We start from the raw sequence: 16,252 nt of genomic DNA on the forward strand, positions 1-16,252 counted from the left end.
TTCCATGAATTATCCAAATATATTTGCTCCTGCTCTCTTTTGTGTCTCTGCGGCAGACATACACTGAGTGTACAAAACATTAACAACACCTGCTCTATCCATGAGACTGAACAAGTGAATCCAGGTAAAAGCTGATGTCCCTTCTTGATGTCACCTGTTAAATCCACTTCAATCAGTGTAGATGAAGGGGAGGAGACAGGTTAAAGAAGTGTTTTTAAGCCTTGAGACAATTGAAACATGGACTGTGATGTTACGTTACAGTCTTATTCTAATATGGATTTAGTTGATGAGGGAAAAAAGACGTCTACAGTGCATTTGAAAAGTATTCAGACCCCTTCCCTTTCTCCACATTTCTTTACGTTACAGCTTTAGTCTAAAATGTATTAAATTAATGTTTTTCCTCATCAATCTTCACACAATACTCTATAATGACAAAACAAAAACAGATTTTTAGACATTTTTTCAGATGTATTAAAAATAAAAATACAACAATGGGAGCGGTGTGCGATGTGCACGTCTACGGAGCCTGACCAGGAGGCCGCTCCGTCTGCCCCTTCTGCGGCGCCTTTGTTTTGGGTCGGCTTCTGGGATTAGATCCATTGTCCTGGGTGGTGGTCCAAACAGAGGATCTGCTTCAGGAAAGTCGTTTTCCTGGTCGTAGTGTTAGTAAGTTGATTTCGCTCTTATATCCAATTGTCTTTCCCGGCTGTAATAATGTATGTAATGTAAGTAATAGTTTAAAAAAATACTGCATAGTTTTCTAAGGCGAGGCGACCATCTCTGGCGCCATCTTATAAATGATGTCCAATCAATCGAATTTACCAGAGGTGGACTCCAATCAAGTTGTAGAAACATCTCAAGGATGGTCATTGGAAACAAGATGCACCTGAGCTCAATTTCGAGTCTCATAGCAAAGGGTCTGAATTCTTATGTAAATAAGGTATTTCTGTTTTTTATTTTGAATACATTTGCAAACATTTCTAAATACCACTTTTTGCCAAGTCATTATAGGGTATTGCTTGTAGATTGAGGGGAAAACATTTAATTTAATCCATTTTAGAATAAGGTGACAACGTAACAAAATGTAGAGAAGGGGAAGGGGTCTGAGAATGCAATGTATTTCCCTTGTGCATCACAAGAATGGTCCACCACCCAAAGGACATCCAGCCAACGTGACACAACAGTGGGTAGCACTGGAGTAAACATCAGCCAGTGTCCCTGTGGAACACTTTGGAACTTGTTGTAGAGTCCATGCCCCCAACGAATTGAGGCTGTTCTGTGTCAAACAAGTGGGGGTGTTATCATATCGTGAGGTCCCTGGCAAGTCCCAGCCCTACCTGTAGATATCTGGAAGGCACCATGGGAATTGACAAAGTACAGATGTGGCTTTGTGACCTTTCAATCAAAGTTATCAACGTCTCAGTGTGTTTGTGTGGTTTCGTATACAGTACGTACCTGTCAAAGATCCTTTATCTGTTCTCGATGTTCAAAGATCACTGTAAAACTCTTCATTGTGCACTGTCACTCATGAATATGCATGAATTGCAGTTAAGTCGTAACGGAGGAAACTTATACACAAATGTCTACGCACTGACAGAGCTCCTAGAACGATTTTAATACAGTAGGCTGTGATCTTTAAACTGGAAATGGCTTCCGAAATCCTTAAAAGCACCATATAATTCATAAATGATCGGTGAGTAGTTTTATTACTCCTTATATTGCCACTATGTAGCTAGTCACCTTGTCAAGTTCAGGGGTTTTATTACAACTTTAATATATTATGATGAGTACAATTGTGATGAATGTTTTCTCGCTCTCCCACAGCCCACTGTTGATTTTACCATCAGGGGGAGGCTGTATGTCCCTTTTGAGCAGCTACAGGAGTACATATGATTGGTAAATTGAGTTCACCGCTGAGATTGAATGCAGTGACCCCCATCGAACTCAAACAGTGTAATGGTTTCTTAAGCACACGCCATATATTTTGGAGCAGGACCGGAGGCGGAGGCGGCGGCATGGACAGTAGGTCTGTCTGCAGAGACAAGAGCTGTGGCTCTGGAATGCAAAGATGAGAATCGGATGGTTTAGAGGCTCTGCCTTCACTGTTGAAAGTGCTTCTCAGCGTTCTCTAATTATACTCATCATAATCCATTGAAGTTGCAATAGAAACCCTGAACTTCATGAGCTAGCCGCATAGTGGCAATATAGGTCTATGTGCCTTTTTTCTACAAGGGTTGATTATTTTGATTGTGTAATCTGCCACAACAATGGGTCCACAATTCAGTGGGGACTTTCCAACAATAGCTTGTCTGTAGTGTACAGTATGTGCCTATAATGTGGCTGTGTGATTGGCGTTTTTACTAATTCCAATCGGTCTCCTTCATGTTAACGCATCTGACAAATGTCGACACTTGTCCGCGTTCATTCCTAGGGGTGAGTGACAGATCACAGCATGTATGTGAAGAGGTGTGCAGCCAAGAACAGGGAGACGATGGAGGGGGGAAAGAGACGGGGGGAGGAAATGGGCCACATTATCCATAATCCAGTCACAGCTGTCTTGAGTTTGGTGATACCTCTACCGCAGTTTCCCTCTAATAGCTCGATTTTTCATGGCGGAAAACACCCTGCCACCACCGACATGATGTACGACAACGTCTCTGTTTTCACCCCCAACCTCCCGTCGCTCCTGATCCCTTTTTTCACTACAACCCCATGTCTCACATCTCTCTCACTTTCTCGCTCTCTCTCTATCTCTCACACCTTTCTCACACCTCTCTCTATCTCTCACACCTTTCTCACACCTCTCTCTATCTCTCACACCTTTCTCACACCTCTCTCTATCTCTCACACCTTTCTCACACCTCTCTCTATCTCTCACACCTTTCTCACACCTCTCTCTATCTCTCACACCTTTCTCACACCTCTCTCTGTCTCTCACACATTTCTCACACCTCTATCTCTCACACCTTTCTCACACCTCTCTCTTTCTCTCACATCTCTCTCACATCTCTCTTTCTCGCTCTCACACTTTTCTCACACCTTTCTCTCACACACTTTTCTCACACCTCTCTCTCTCTCTCTCAATCTTTTGCGTTCTAGTTTGACAAAGCATATGCCTTCAGCATCTGCCACATGTTTGGGAAGGAAGGCAAGTGCACAGACTACACCCCCTACAGTTGCATGAAGATGATTTTGTCAAACCCACCCAGCCAAGGCGACCAGCACGGTGAGGCATGGGCCTGGAGATGTGCTGCTTGAAAAGGCTTATGTTTGAATGCAATACAGTTTTCCTATGAACCCAGTCATAGCAAATGCAAGACAGTGTTTTGAGTTCAATGTCTAATAATTTGATGCATGCAAAAATGCTATTGTCCTGGCATAGGAACGGGTCCCTCTGTTACGATTTTCATCTGACAAACCAATGTGGTTCATGTTATTGATAATATTATTTTAGCAGGTCTTGTGAATCTGCCATCCCCTCAGTTGTAACTTCTCTCTCTCCCCCTGTCTAACCCCCACCCCCTCTCTCTCCCTATCCCATCTCACTCTGTGATATGGTGGTTGCAGGGTGTCCATTCTGACGCAGTGACCCAGAGCTGCTAAAGCAGAAGCTGCGGTCTTATAAGGTCTCGCCCAGCGGCATCAGTCAGGTAGGTTTGGCTCAGAACACAACACCCTCTAAAACCTCTGTTGTTAACCCATGACACAATGCAACATCAGCTCACTGCAGTTGTCACTAATATGCTCAGACAATCCCATCGACCATATTTCCTTTGTATTAATGAATCTAATTTAACCTGGTGATCTTATTGACATTTAGATATAGATATAAACTCTGCAAATAAAGAATCCTCTCACTGTCAACTGTATTTATTTTCAGCAAACTTAATGTGTAAATGTGTAAATATTTGTATGAACATAACAAGATTCAACAACTTAGACATAAACGGAACAAGTTCCACAGACGTGACTAATAGAAATTGAATAATGTATCCCTGAACAAAGGGGGTGGGGTCAAAATCAAAAGTAACAGTCAGTATCTCATCCTCATGGACTGCACCAGATTTGCCAGTTCTTGCTGTGAGATGTTACCCCACTCTTCCATAAAGGCACCTGCAAGTTCCCGGACATTTCTGTGAGGAATGGCCCTAGCGTGATCCAGGCGTGATCAATGGGATTGACATCTGGGCTCTTCGCTGGCCGTGACAGAGCACCGAAATTCCTGTCTTGCAGGAAATCAAGCACAGAACGAGCACTATAGCTGGTGGCATTGTCATGCTGGAGGGTCATGTCAGGATGAGCCTGCAGGAAGGGTACCACATGAGGGAGGAGGATGTCTTCCCTGTAACGCACAGCGTTGAGATTGCCTGCAATGACAACAAGCTCAGTCCGATGATGCTGTGACACAGCGCCCCAGACCATGATGGACCCTCCACCTCCAAATCGATCCCGCTCCAGAGTACAGGCCTCGGTGTTACGCTCATTCCTTCGATGATAAACGCGAATCTGACCATCAACCCTGGTGAGACAAAACCACAACTCGTTAGTGAAGAGCACTTTTTGCCAGTCCTGTCTGGTCCAGCAATGGTGGGTTTGTGCCCATAGGCGACGTTGTTGCCGGTGATGTCTTTTTCTTAGGTCTTGGCTGATTTCTTTTGATTTTCCCATGATGTCATGCAAAGAGGCACTGAGTTTGAAGGTAGGCCTTGAAATACATCCACAGGTATACCTCCAATTGACTCAGGCTAATTAACATCATTTATCAGAGGCTTCTATAGCCATGACATCATTTTCTGGAATTTTCCAAGCTGTTTATAGGCACAGTCAATTTAGTGTATGTAAACTTCTGACCCACTGGAATTGTGATACGGTGAAATAATCTGTCTGTAAACAATTGTTGGAAAAATGACTTGTCATGCACAAAGTAGATGTCCTAACCGACTTGCCAAAACTATAGTTTGTTAACAAGAAATTTGTATCATGGTTGTAAAACGAGTTTTAATGACTCCAACCTAAGAGTATGTAAACTTCCGACTTCCACTGTATAGACCAGTCCTAGATGGCAAAAAACAAACACACATTATGGACATAACGTGAAAACTATAAACTCACCAAAACTCAGGCTTACATAAGTCTGACTCAAGTTGCTCCCCATGACAATACCAGAAAAAGTGGAAAGGAAGAAAGTTTCGTTCTCTAAAAGTTGGGTGTACTATAGATTAGAATATGTATTCTGTACAGCACAAAATGTAGATTTTCATCACACTTTCTACAAGGTTGACTGATTTGTATTACACTAGGGAAAGTGAGGAATTAATGACTTTTTCCCAGATCTTAGTAAAACAATACAGTTTTAATGTTTATGCACCAGAAGCTGTTATCTGTTAACCATATTTTTATCAAGTGTTTATTTAATACAGGTTTAACCAATTTTCTGAAATCAAATTAGTTTCAGTTGACTTCAGATGCAATTTTCCTCAGGGATTGTTAGCCTCGTCAGTTGTGTTTGGGTAGTTTTAGCATTGATATCCTGTGTGCAGTTGAAACCTACAGTGCTCCAGCTTAGAGCCCAGCTTTTATATATGAGCAGCTCAGCTTAGTGAGATTACAGCTTTGACCGTCTCAGCATTCGTGTCTTTTAAAATGAATCGAGGCATATTTTCAACTGCACTTTTTAAGCACTTTCGATGTGTTCTCTCAACACATTAAACTGGGTTCAATGGTGCATGTAATGAAATAAAGTTCTAAGGCCTTGCTGTTACGTTCTCATGGAGTTATGGACCTTTAGGATGTTCATTTAATTCATGGTCCCCTTTTTAATTGGGCCATAAAGTTCACTGTTTAAAGTCTGGTATGAAGAACATATACACGCAGCCTAACATCCCACAGTATACTCGAGAAATATAATGTTTCAAAGTTGTTTTGAAGTGTTCTGATGATGGGCAATGACATCTAGCAAAGGTTTCAAAAAGAAGAAAGTGTTTTTTGTGGTAATGTTTTCCTATTCTACCTTGACTAACACAATGCAGTATGGGAGAACAACCTGAATTGGCAATATATTTTAATTAGAGTCTAGTAATCATGTTATTGTGTATTCTCTGTGGAGATCTAATATAGCATGGTATAATACAAGATCAGTAATGTTAAGTCTAACTCTGCTTCTTCATGTATTAAAAGTGCAAGATTGCTCCTTTTAATAGTGCTTTTAATATGGCTCCCAAGTGGTGCAGCTGTCTAAGGCACTGCATCTCAGTGCAAGAGGCGTCACTATAGTCCCTGGTTTGAATCCAGGCTGTATCACATCTGGCCGTGATTGGGAGTCCCATAGGGCGGCGCACAATAGGCTGTCATTGTAAATAAGAATTTGTTCTTAGCTGACTTGCCTCGTAAAATAAAGGATAAAATAGTTGTAGGCTATATTTTTTATTGGCTTGTCACCAAAAGCACTCACTAACTTTTACACTCACAAACTTTTACAGACGGATCAGTTGCCGCCTGGTACGGCAACTGATCCATCCACAACCGTAAGGCTCTCCAGAGTATTAACTTAAGGGGCTGAATAATTTTGCACACCCAATTTTTCAGTTTTTGATTTGTTAAAAAAGTTTGAAATATCCAATAAATGTCGTTCCACTTCATGATTGTGCCCCACTTGTTGTTGATTCTTCACAAAATAATACAGTTTTATATCTTTATGTTTGAAGCCTGAAATGTGGCAAAAGGTCGCAAGGTTCAAGGGGGCCGAATACTTTCGCAAGGCACTGTATATACTGCACTCAGTACCATCTACTGTATCTTGCCTATGCCGTTCTGTACCATCACTCATTCATATATCTTTATGTACATATTATTTATCCCTTTACCCTTGTGTGTATAAGGTAGTTGTTGTGGAATTGTTAGGATAGATTACTCGTTGGTTATTACTGCATTGTCGGAACTAGAAGCACAAGCATTTCGCTACACTAGCATTAACATCTACTCACCATGTGTATGTGACAAATGAAATTTGATTTGATTTAGACATGTCTTTAGTGCATGTCTTTTTTAGACTGTTGGAGGTCAATTCTGCATGTTTTGAGTACTCTACTTTTAAGCATTCAACACAGTCCATTCTTAGCACTGTTAAAAGTATCCTTTTCATACCCATATATTTCTGTCTACAAATCCATAGAAACAAATATATATTTCTATGTACAAATAATAATTTGCGTACCAAGCAATCTGTTGAGGACTAGGGAAGGACTAGAGGACAGCGTGCTAGTTTAGGTGAACAGCCAACCCAAAGGGAGCTCATCTCTCTTCAAATGAAATGAATCATTTCTCCCATGTCCCCCTCAGCAACCCCCTATAGAATCTCCCTCCCTGGTAGGAGTAAGTACTCTACGTTGAGCAGAGGACTCACTGACACTGTTTGTGGTTCGGCCCAGGAGGCCAATGCATGCACCGTAGAGGCCCCTGAGCAGAGAGACAGGCTATATAGGCAGCATTATTAAATGTGAGCGACTGAATCCAATGTGAGAGAAATCATTGGGAAGTAATTAATATGCATAACATCGGCCCTCAAGTCAACCGGTCTTCCTGGCGCTGCCCAAACAGACACTACAGACCTCAGAGGCCAGACTCGCCAGACACCGACGTGACATTGCCCGCAATAAGAAGGTACGCTAACCGGTTTGTCCTTCAGAATGGCAGTCATTGGTAAAGTGGAACATTGGAGTTTTAATCTCTCCTTAACCTCTTAAAGTCTAAGGAGTGGGGGGGTTCTAAGCTGATATATGGTATTGTTTTAAGATGGTCATACCATAGATAATTTACTATAAAACAAATATTCAATCAAATATTGAATTTGGCCTTTACTAATTATGCTCATGGAAACGCATTGAATAACACATTCATAAATGGCAAAAAAGACGGTCAAAAAATAAAGTGAACTGTCTGTCCTGTATATATAGATGACAAAGCAAAATGACAAAGCAAAAACCGTGCCTTCGGAAAGTATTCAGACCCCTTCACTTTTTCCAATTTTATTTAGGTTACAGCCTTATTCTAAAATGTATTAACTCATTTTTTCCCTCATCAATCTACACACAATACCCCATAATGACAAAGTCTTCTTGGGAATGATGCTACAAGCTTGGCATACCTGTATTTGGGGAGTTTCCCCCATTCTTCTCTGCAGAACCTCTCAAGCTCTGTCAGGTTGGATGGGTATCGATGCTGCACGGCTATTTTCAGGTCTTTCCAGAGATGTTCGATCGGGTTCAAGTCCGGGCTCTTGCTGGGCCACTCAAGGACATTCGATACTGTCCTTGACTCCTGTGTTGTCTTTGCTGTATGCTTAGGCCCATTGTCCTGTTGGAAGGTGAACATTCGCTTGAGTCTGAGGTCTGGAGCAAGTTTTCATCAAGGATCTCTCTGTACTTTGCTTCGTTCATCTTTGACTCGATCCCGACTAGTCTCGCAGTCCCTGCTGCTGAAAAACATCCCCACATCATGATGCTGCCACCACCATGCTTCACCATAGGGATGGTGCCAGGTTTCCTCCAGACGTGACGCTTGGCGTTCAGGCCCAAGAGTTCAATCTTGGTTTCATCAGACTAGAGAATCTGGTTTCTCATGGTCTGAGAATCTTTAGGTGCCTTTTGGCAAACTCCAAGCGGACTGTCATGCACTTTTTACTGAGGAGTGGCTTCGGTCTGGTCACTCTGTCATAAAGGCCTGATTGGTGGAGTGCTGCAGAGATGCTTGTCCTTCTGGAAGGTTCTTCCATCTTCACAAAGGAACTCTAGAGCTCTGTCAGTGACCATAGTGTTCTTGGTCACCTCCCTGACCAAGACCCTTCTCCCCTGATTGCTCAGTTTGCCAGCTTTAGGAAGAGTCTTGCCATATTATGGACTTGGTCATTGGCTCAAATGCATTAATGAAAGAAATTCCACAAATGAACTTTTAACAAGGTACACCTGTTAATCGAAATGCATTCCAGGTGACTACCTCATGAAGCTGGTTGAGAGAATGCCAAGTGTGTGCAAAGCTGTCATCAAGGCAAAGGGTGGCTATTTGAAGAGTCTGTTGAACACTTTTTTGGTTACTACTTGATTCCATATGTGTTACTTCATAGTTTTGATGTCTTCACTGTTATTCTACATGTAGAAAATAGTAGAAATAAAGAAAAATCCTGGTTATGAGCAGGTGTGTCCAGACTTTTGACTGGTACTGTATGTGTTTATATATGATTATTTTTTACATATATTTAACCCCTTTGTTTAGATAGGCACAAAACTACCTCCATAATTCCATTCATTAAGACAACAACAAAAAATATCTCTCTAGCTAACCTGATGGATTTTGATGGCAATTTGTTTTATGTTACTTAGATTGATGCGCCGGTACGTCCATAGACTAGGGGATTTTAAGATGCTTTTGAGAAACCAGGCCCTGGTCGATAGCTTAAGGAAGAAAATAAAAAAAGTTAGTTGGGATTTTGTGCTTCACATTATTGCAACACAAACCCTGTAAATCACTTATTTTTGTTTGATAACTTCAAGTTATCGCCCTCTTTTTATCTGTGCTGTATTTAAGTGTCATGGAAAGTATCATTTACAGTAATACTTTGAGCCTCACGTTAATGCCATGCTGTGACATTTCTCCATAATTAGCAACTGCAAAAAAACAAGGGCCTTAACACAAACGCTCCATCTATAAAAGCAATTTTTTATTATTTTTATTATTATTTACTTTAGTTTATTTGGTAAATATTTTCTCAACTCTACAAGTGTTGGTTAAAAGGGCTTGTAGTAAATAAGCATTTCACAGCAAGGTCTACCTACACCTGTTGTATTTGGCGCATGTGACAAATAACATTTGATTTGATTTTGATTAGAATTATTCCTGCAACTGCTTATAGCGTCTAGCCAATGCTATTGGTTAACGTCAAACCGTCTCTTACGCAACATTCCTGTTCTATACAAATAATAATTGAAGATCTCTTTATAACTCTCAACACCTCTCATCTCTGTTTTCACTCTACTTTCCTTTCTTGTTTTCAGATCCTGGAGTTTCGAGGGAATTTACTGACCTGCCAGAAGTACTCTGAGCTGTCACACAGTGTAAGGACGCCTTTCATTCGGGGCCGGATGTAATTGGGGCGGCCTGCCCACCTTTGTGAGGGCCTTGGGGAGTACCCTGCAGCTCATGCATGAAGTCTCTGGAGGAGCACCAAACTCACATCCATCATTAGTCGTCATAGCCGTTTAAATTGTATGGGTTTATTATGAGATTTTTAGATTAATTTAGCCCTTAATGAGTTTTTATTTGATCTAATGTATTTTAGTGGTGGACCTTTGGATAAGCAGTTTCAGTCATGTTCAAGGTTATTAATATCCCTATTTAAGACGGAGAATGTAAAAAAATGTGGGGCAACTTGTTTTCATTGTTCTTTATGTCTGTGCTGTTATGTACGTTGATCATAGCGATTTCTCTGACATACCGCGGGGTTTGGTAATGTGTTATTTTCGGGAAGCCATTAAAGCGGCAGTTTGGGAAGTTGGTCTCTCCAATGCATGTTGACAATATCCGTCAGATGTTCCGTGCTGCACTGTTAATTCTATTCAAATTGGACGCTCTGCAAACTGACAGGTGGTGTTTTAAACGTTTCGGTGAGAAGGCAATAATCTAGAGATGTCAGTCAGGATTATTTCTTTATCACGTGCCCCTGTCCCTCAGCATTCAACGCAGTTGAAGTGCCAGAATCCCGGTGAGAATGTGGGAATGTAGCACCAAGATATAAATGTTGACTATCTGCTATGTGACAGGTTCATTTGAGTCTGAGAAGGAGAGAAGGGAGCGGTGTTGGATGGGATGTATTTGCCATCGCTCCGGTGCAACGTTTATTCAGATGCTGCTAATATCCTCAATCACATTTCAATCTGATAACCCGGTGAGAGTACATGTTTAAGACTGTATACCTTAATCCCCAATATGTTTTAATGGGACAGATTTCTGATCAATCTTATTCAGTAAGGTTTTAGACTACCTAGCCTTTTTTGGTTACTTGAGAGTAAGTCACGATGAAAGTCGGTCCCGATGAAAGCCACTTTGCTCCTTGAAGAGAGGTCAGGCAAAGGACACTGTCTGTTGTGACCTAGCGACACCCTTGGGGGGGGGTCACATTGTTCCTGGTTACCAGCCTAAATTATTGTTATTGGCCTCCTACTGGCTTCAGCTATATGTAACTTCTTTACAACAAAAGTTGCCTTACTTACATTACCAATACATCTAGACTAGATAGTATCATAAATGTCCCTAAACTAGTCCACCATTGCAATTCATCGCTTTGCTACTAAGCTTAAGGGTTATGATTCATATTTGTGGTGATTGTTTCTACTCTCATTTAGTGTTCTAATTTACTCACATTGTCACGGAGAATGATTTCAATCCCTCTAAAGTGTTTTTCAGTGAATTCTGACTGACTCGTGAATTTATGAAATGTATGACTCATTTTTGGGTGCTGTCGTCTGAACTGCACGTTTGTGACATTAATGCGCAAAGCATAGCTGTTTTGTGAGGTGGTTCTGGGCCATCCCCCAAATCTACAGCCACTCATCTCTACGTCATCATGGGACACAAAGACGACCAACTAATTTATCCTTTACCTGCGGCGACTGGGAGAATTCAAACTGCCACATGTCCTACCTGGTTCCAGATCTGTGGGTTTGTACAGATAGATCGCAGTCGTTTCTCCGTCCTTGGCAGTGTTTATTAAAGGTCAAAATATAATACTTAAATGATTAAATATTTACACTGATGATAAATCAAACAATAGAAAGAGTAATGAAATAGTGTCCAGTGGAGCGCTCTGACATGCTTCACCTCGGATTAGGGGAGGGGGCAGAAGGGGCGGGGGCTGCAGCAAAATCATTCAAAGATTGATTTGTTTCTGATGTCTGTTTCGGATTGTTTCATGTTTATGCATTTTGTCATTTTTCACAGCCAGAAGGCCAAGTGCCATTTGCTGTAATGTGGTGAAACTGAGACCGATCAGGGTGTAATGGAAAGCTCTCTACTCAGCAATCTGTGGCTCTGAGATTTTTCCCCCATTCCTAAAAAAAACGTTTAAAAAAGTTTGCTGGACAGACCGTGAACAGAGACAGTATAGTAAGCAGGAGAGATAATGTTTTTTTCTTAGATCAGTACTGAACTTCTTTCTTTGATTCTTGTTTTTGTAAGAAGTCTATTTCTATTGAAGTGCTGCTGAGATATGTAGGCGTACCTACCCCCCATGCTTGTTCCAATACAGTCTAGTAGTTAGCTAGCATTTTCCTAGCTAGACAAAGGAATTGGACAATGATCAAGATGATGGCAGGAGAGAGACTAATCAGGTAGACTTCAAAGCTGGTTTCTTCTATCCCAATCACACAGCCAGGCTTGAAGATGAGGGAGGAATTGCAGCAGTTCATTACACCAGTACAATGAAAATGGTCAAATAACTGAAGCAGAGCTTTTTTCTTTCTAACATGTCTGTCAAAGCTGACCATCGCTACTCTTTCTAGCTCATTAACATTTGAACCTGTATTCTTTTTACTGTCTGACACCTTACACGACTTTTTTCTGTTTTGTGTTGTCAGATTGAGGACTCTTAGCTATCGCTCAATCACCCCAACCAGTACTGCATGGAGAGCCAGAAGCTGTTGGTCCTGTGGCTGGGGTGAAGGTGGAGGTGAAGCGGCAGGACAACACGCCCCCTCGCCAGACACCAGGACCAGGGAACCTGTCTCAGGAGGTGGCAGCAGAAATGACAAAGGACCTGGATTCTTTCTTTCTTCCAAGATGCCTGATATTGTCTCACTTATCCCTGATCACATTTCCCCACTGTCATTTTAAATAAAGCTCCCATTCAATAGAACTTTTTTTTACAAAGAGTAATAATTTTCTATACTTCTCTAAAACGTTTTGTTTAGCTTCTGTTTTACCTCCACATGTACGTACAGTGGGCTCCAAAATGACTGGCACCCTGACTGGCAATGAACAAACAATACTTTAAAAAAAAACTATATAATTATAGAGATATACTCAAAATATCAACATGTGAGAAATACTGTACTTTTTAATTTTTTCAATGGAACCGACGACAACATACAATTATTTAATACAAAATCAAGTTTTCATAATTATTGGCACTCCTCATTTATCCTCTGGCAAGGATAACAGCATGGTCTTTTCCTATAATGTTTGAAAACACCAATGTGTTGGAAGAAACACCGTACACTGTGGCGACTGCTTCTTGACACAATGCACATCCAACCCAGAAGTCACCAATCTGGTCAGTGTGCACTGTGCCTGGCCCACCACAGGAGTCGCTAGTGCGCAATGAAACAAGGATATCCCTGCCGGGCAAACCCTCCCTAACCTGGATGAACTACAATCCTCAAACCTAAAACACATTGGAGCGGTTGGATTTACCGACAGTAGAACTACAATCCTCAAAACTAAAACACATTAGAGCGGTTGGATTTACCGACAGTAGAACTACAATCCTCAAACCTAAAACACATTAGAGCAGTTGGATTTACCGACAGTAGAACTACAATCCTCAAACCTAAAACACATTAGAGCGGTTGGATTTACTGACAGTAGAACTACAATCCTCAAACCTAAAACACATTAGAGCGGTTGGATTTACTGACAGTAGAACTACAATCCTCAAACCTAAAACACATTAGAGCGGTTGGATTTACCGACAGTAGAACTACAATCCTCAAACCTAAAACACATTAGAGCGGTTGGATTTACTGACAGTACAACTACAATCCTCAAACCTAAAACACATTGGAGCGGTTGGATTTACCGACAGTAGAACTACAATCCTCAAACCTAAAACACATTAGAGCGGTTGGATTTACCGACAGTAGAACTACAATCCTCAAACCTAAAACACATTAGAGCGGTTGGATTTACCGACAGTAGAACTACAATCCTCAAACCTAAAACACATTAGAGCGGTTGGATTTACCGACAGTAGAACTACAATCCTCAAACCTAAAACACATTGGAGCGGTTGGATTTACCGACAGTAGAACTACAATCCTCAAACCTAAAACACATTAGAGCAGTTGGATTTACCGACAGTAGAACTACAATCCTCAAACCTAAAACACATTGGAGCGGTTGGATTTACCGACAGTAGAACTACAATCCTCAAACCTAAAACACATTGGAGCGGTTGGATTTACCGACAGTAGAACTACAATCCTCAAACCTAAAACACATTGGAGCGGTTGGATTTACCGACAGTAGAACTACAATCCTCAAACCTAAAACACATTAGAGCGGTTGGATTTACCGACAGTAGAACTACAATCCTCAAACCTAAAACACATTGGAGCGGTTGGATTTACCGACAGTAGAACTACAATCCTCAAACCTAAAACACATTAGAGCGGTTGGATTTACCGACAGTAGAACTACAATCCTCAAACCTAAAACACATTGGAGCGGTTGGATTTACCGACAGTAGAACTACAATCCTCAAACCTAAAACACATTAGAGCGGTTGGATTTACCGACAGTAGAACTACAATCCTCAAACCTAAAACACATTAGAGCGGTTGGATTTACCGACAGTAGAACTACAATCCTCAAACCTAAAACACATTAGAGCGGTTGGATTGCTGTGATGGATCTTCATTTTCTCTCCTTGTTAAATCTTGACTTTGGTACAATTCATTTTTGAAATATAATCTGTTTGGGAATGGTATTGCCTCAGTTTCTCTTCTTCATGGCCTAGCCAGTTTAAAAAAACGATGGCTTATCGCCAGTCTCCACACTCTGGTGAGGATTTGCCTGCTCATTGGGCTATAACCAGAAAATATCCCAGCTGCCCCAGAAGCATAATCATCAGTGTTCCTTCTGTAGCTCAGTTGGTAGAGCATGGCGCTTGTAACGCCAGGGTAGTGGGTTCGATTCCCGGGACCACCCATACGTAGAATGTATGCACACATCACTGTAAGTCGCTTTGGATAAAAGCTTCTGCTAAATGGCATATATTATTATTATTATTATTGTTTTTGTTCACAAGGGATGGATAAAAGTAAATACATTTCCCACTGTTGTATTGCAATAGCTTGGAATACTCTTGTTGATGCAATTGAAGCAAAACCCACCCTGTCAGGAAATATTAGCATTCTTGTAAGGTCTCTTGGTCGAATTACATATTGGGTGCCAATAACTCAAGTGGTGTTGTGAACATGTAATATTTTAAAATGTTTCTCACATACTTACTCCACTGGTTATTCAATTCACATCAGCCCCCAGAAAATCATTCAATATTAATGAATTCTGCAAAGTGTAACTAATAAAACTTGATCAATTAAGTTACAGTATCGGGTATAGGGAATAAAATGTGCTCATTGTTGAGAGATTTAAATACATTTGAGTTAATGTTGAGTTGACACGCTATGGCTATTCCTTGTAGCAGTCAAGACAAACCTGGTGTGACTATCTACTCAAAATAGCCCAGAGATCTTTACCAGTTATGGGTTGCACTGTTAGGCAAACCCCTTTATGACATGCTTTCCATGGTGGAGTCATTTCTTTAAACCCGTGTGTGAAGAAGGCTTGGGTAAGCAAGGTCGATGTGTTCAAGGTCAGTGTTCATGCAGTTTATTTTGGTCTTTCCTGGAAGTTTTCCACAGCCCACACTGCCAGCTATACAATGTCAAGCTTTTTCACCTCTCACCGTGTCAGACGTTTTCTTGCTGACATCTACTTGATATCTACTTGACAATCTATGATTGTGATATGTGGTTGTCTCACCTATTTATCTTAAGATGAATGCCCAAACTATTTTTCTCTCAGTAAGGTGGTTTAATTTGAAAAAGATAAAGTATTTATGGATAGCTTGGTCAGTAATTAATGTACAAACTAGTCAAGATGGCCTGTATTTAAAGCTGCAATCTAACTTTTTGGGTGATCTGGCCAAATTCCTATAGAAATGTCATCTATTTTTGATTATGGAATATATATTTCACAGCAGTTTAGATGGTACAATGAATTTTAGCAGCCGGAGCAATTTCTACATAGTGCATCTTTAATGCTTGATCAAATTGGATAATAGCTTATGGTAATGCATTAAAATATAAATGCAGCACAATATTAATTATAATTACAGTAGGTGCCTTGCGATTCCTTCCTTTTAGGATTGACTTCTACCCACGCCATGTCCACACTAACTAGGTGCTTCAGTAATGGCATTGTT

General features: G+C 40.9%; 1 pseudogene; it reads left to right on the top strand.

Moving 5' to 3' along the window:
* The window catches only part of LOC118357693 (DNA primase large subunit-like), a 113,375-nt pseudogene extending 100,492 nt beyond the window's left edge, over window positions 1-12,883 (top strand).
* Window positions 12,884-16,252: the final 3,369 nt, after the last annotated feature.

The sequence above is a fragment of the Oncorhynchus keta genome, chromosome 24 (assembly GCF_023373465.1).
Source record: "Oncorhynchus keta strain PuntledgeMale-10-30-2019 chromosome 24, Oket_V2, whole genome shotgun sequence".
Taxonomy (NCBI): Eukaryota; Metazoa; Chordata; class Actinopteri; order Salmoniformes; family Salmonidae; genus Oncorhynchus; species Oncorhynchus keta.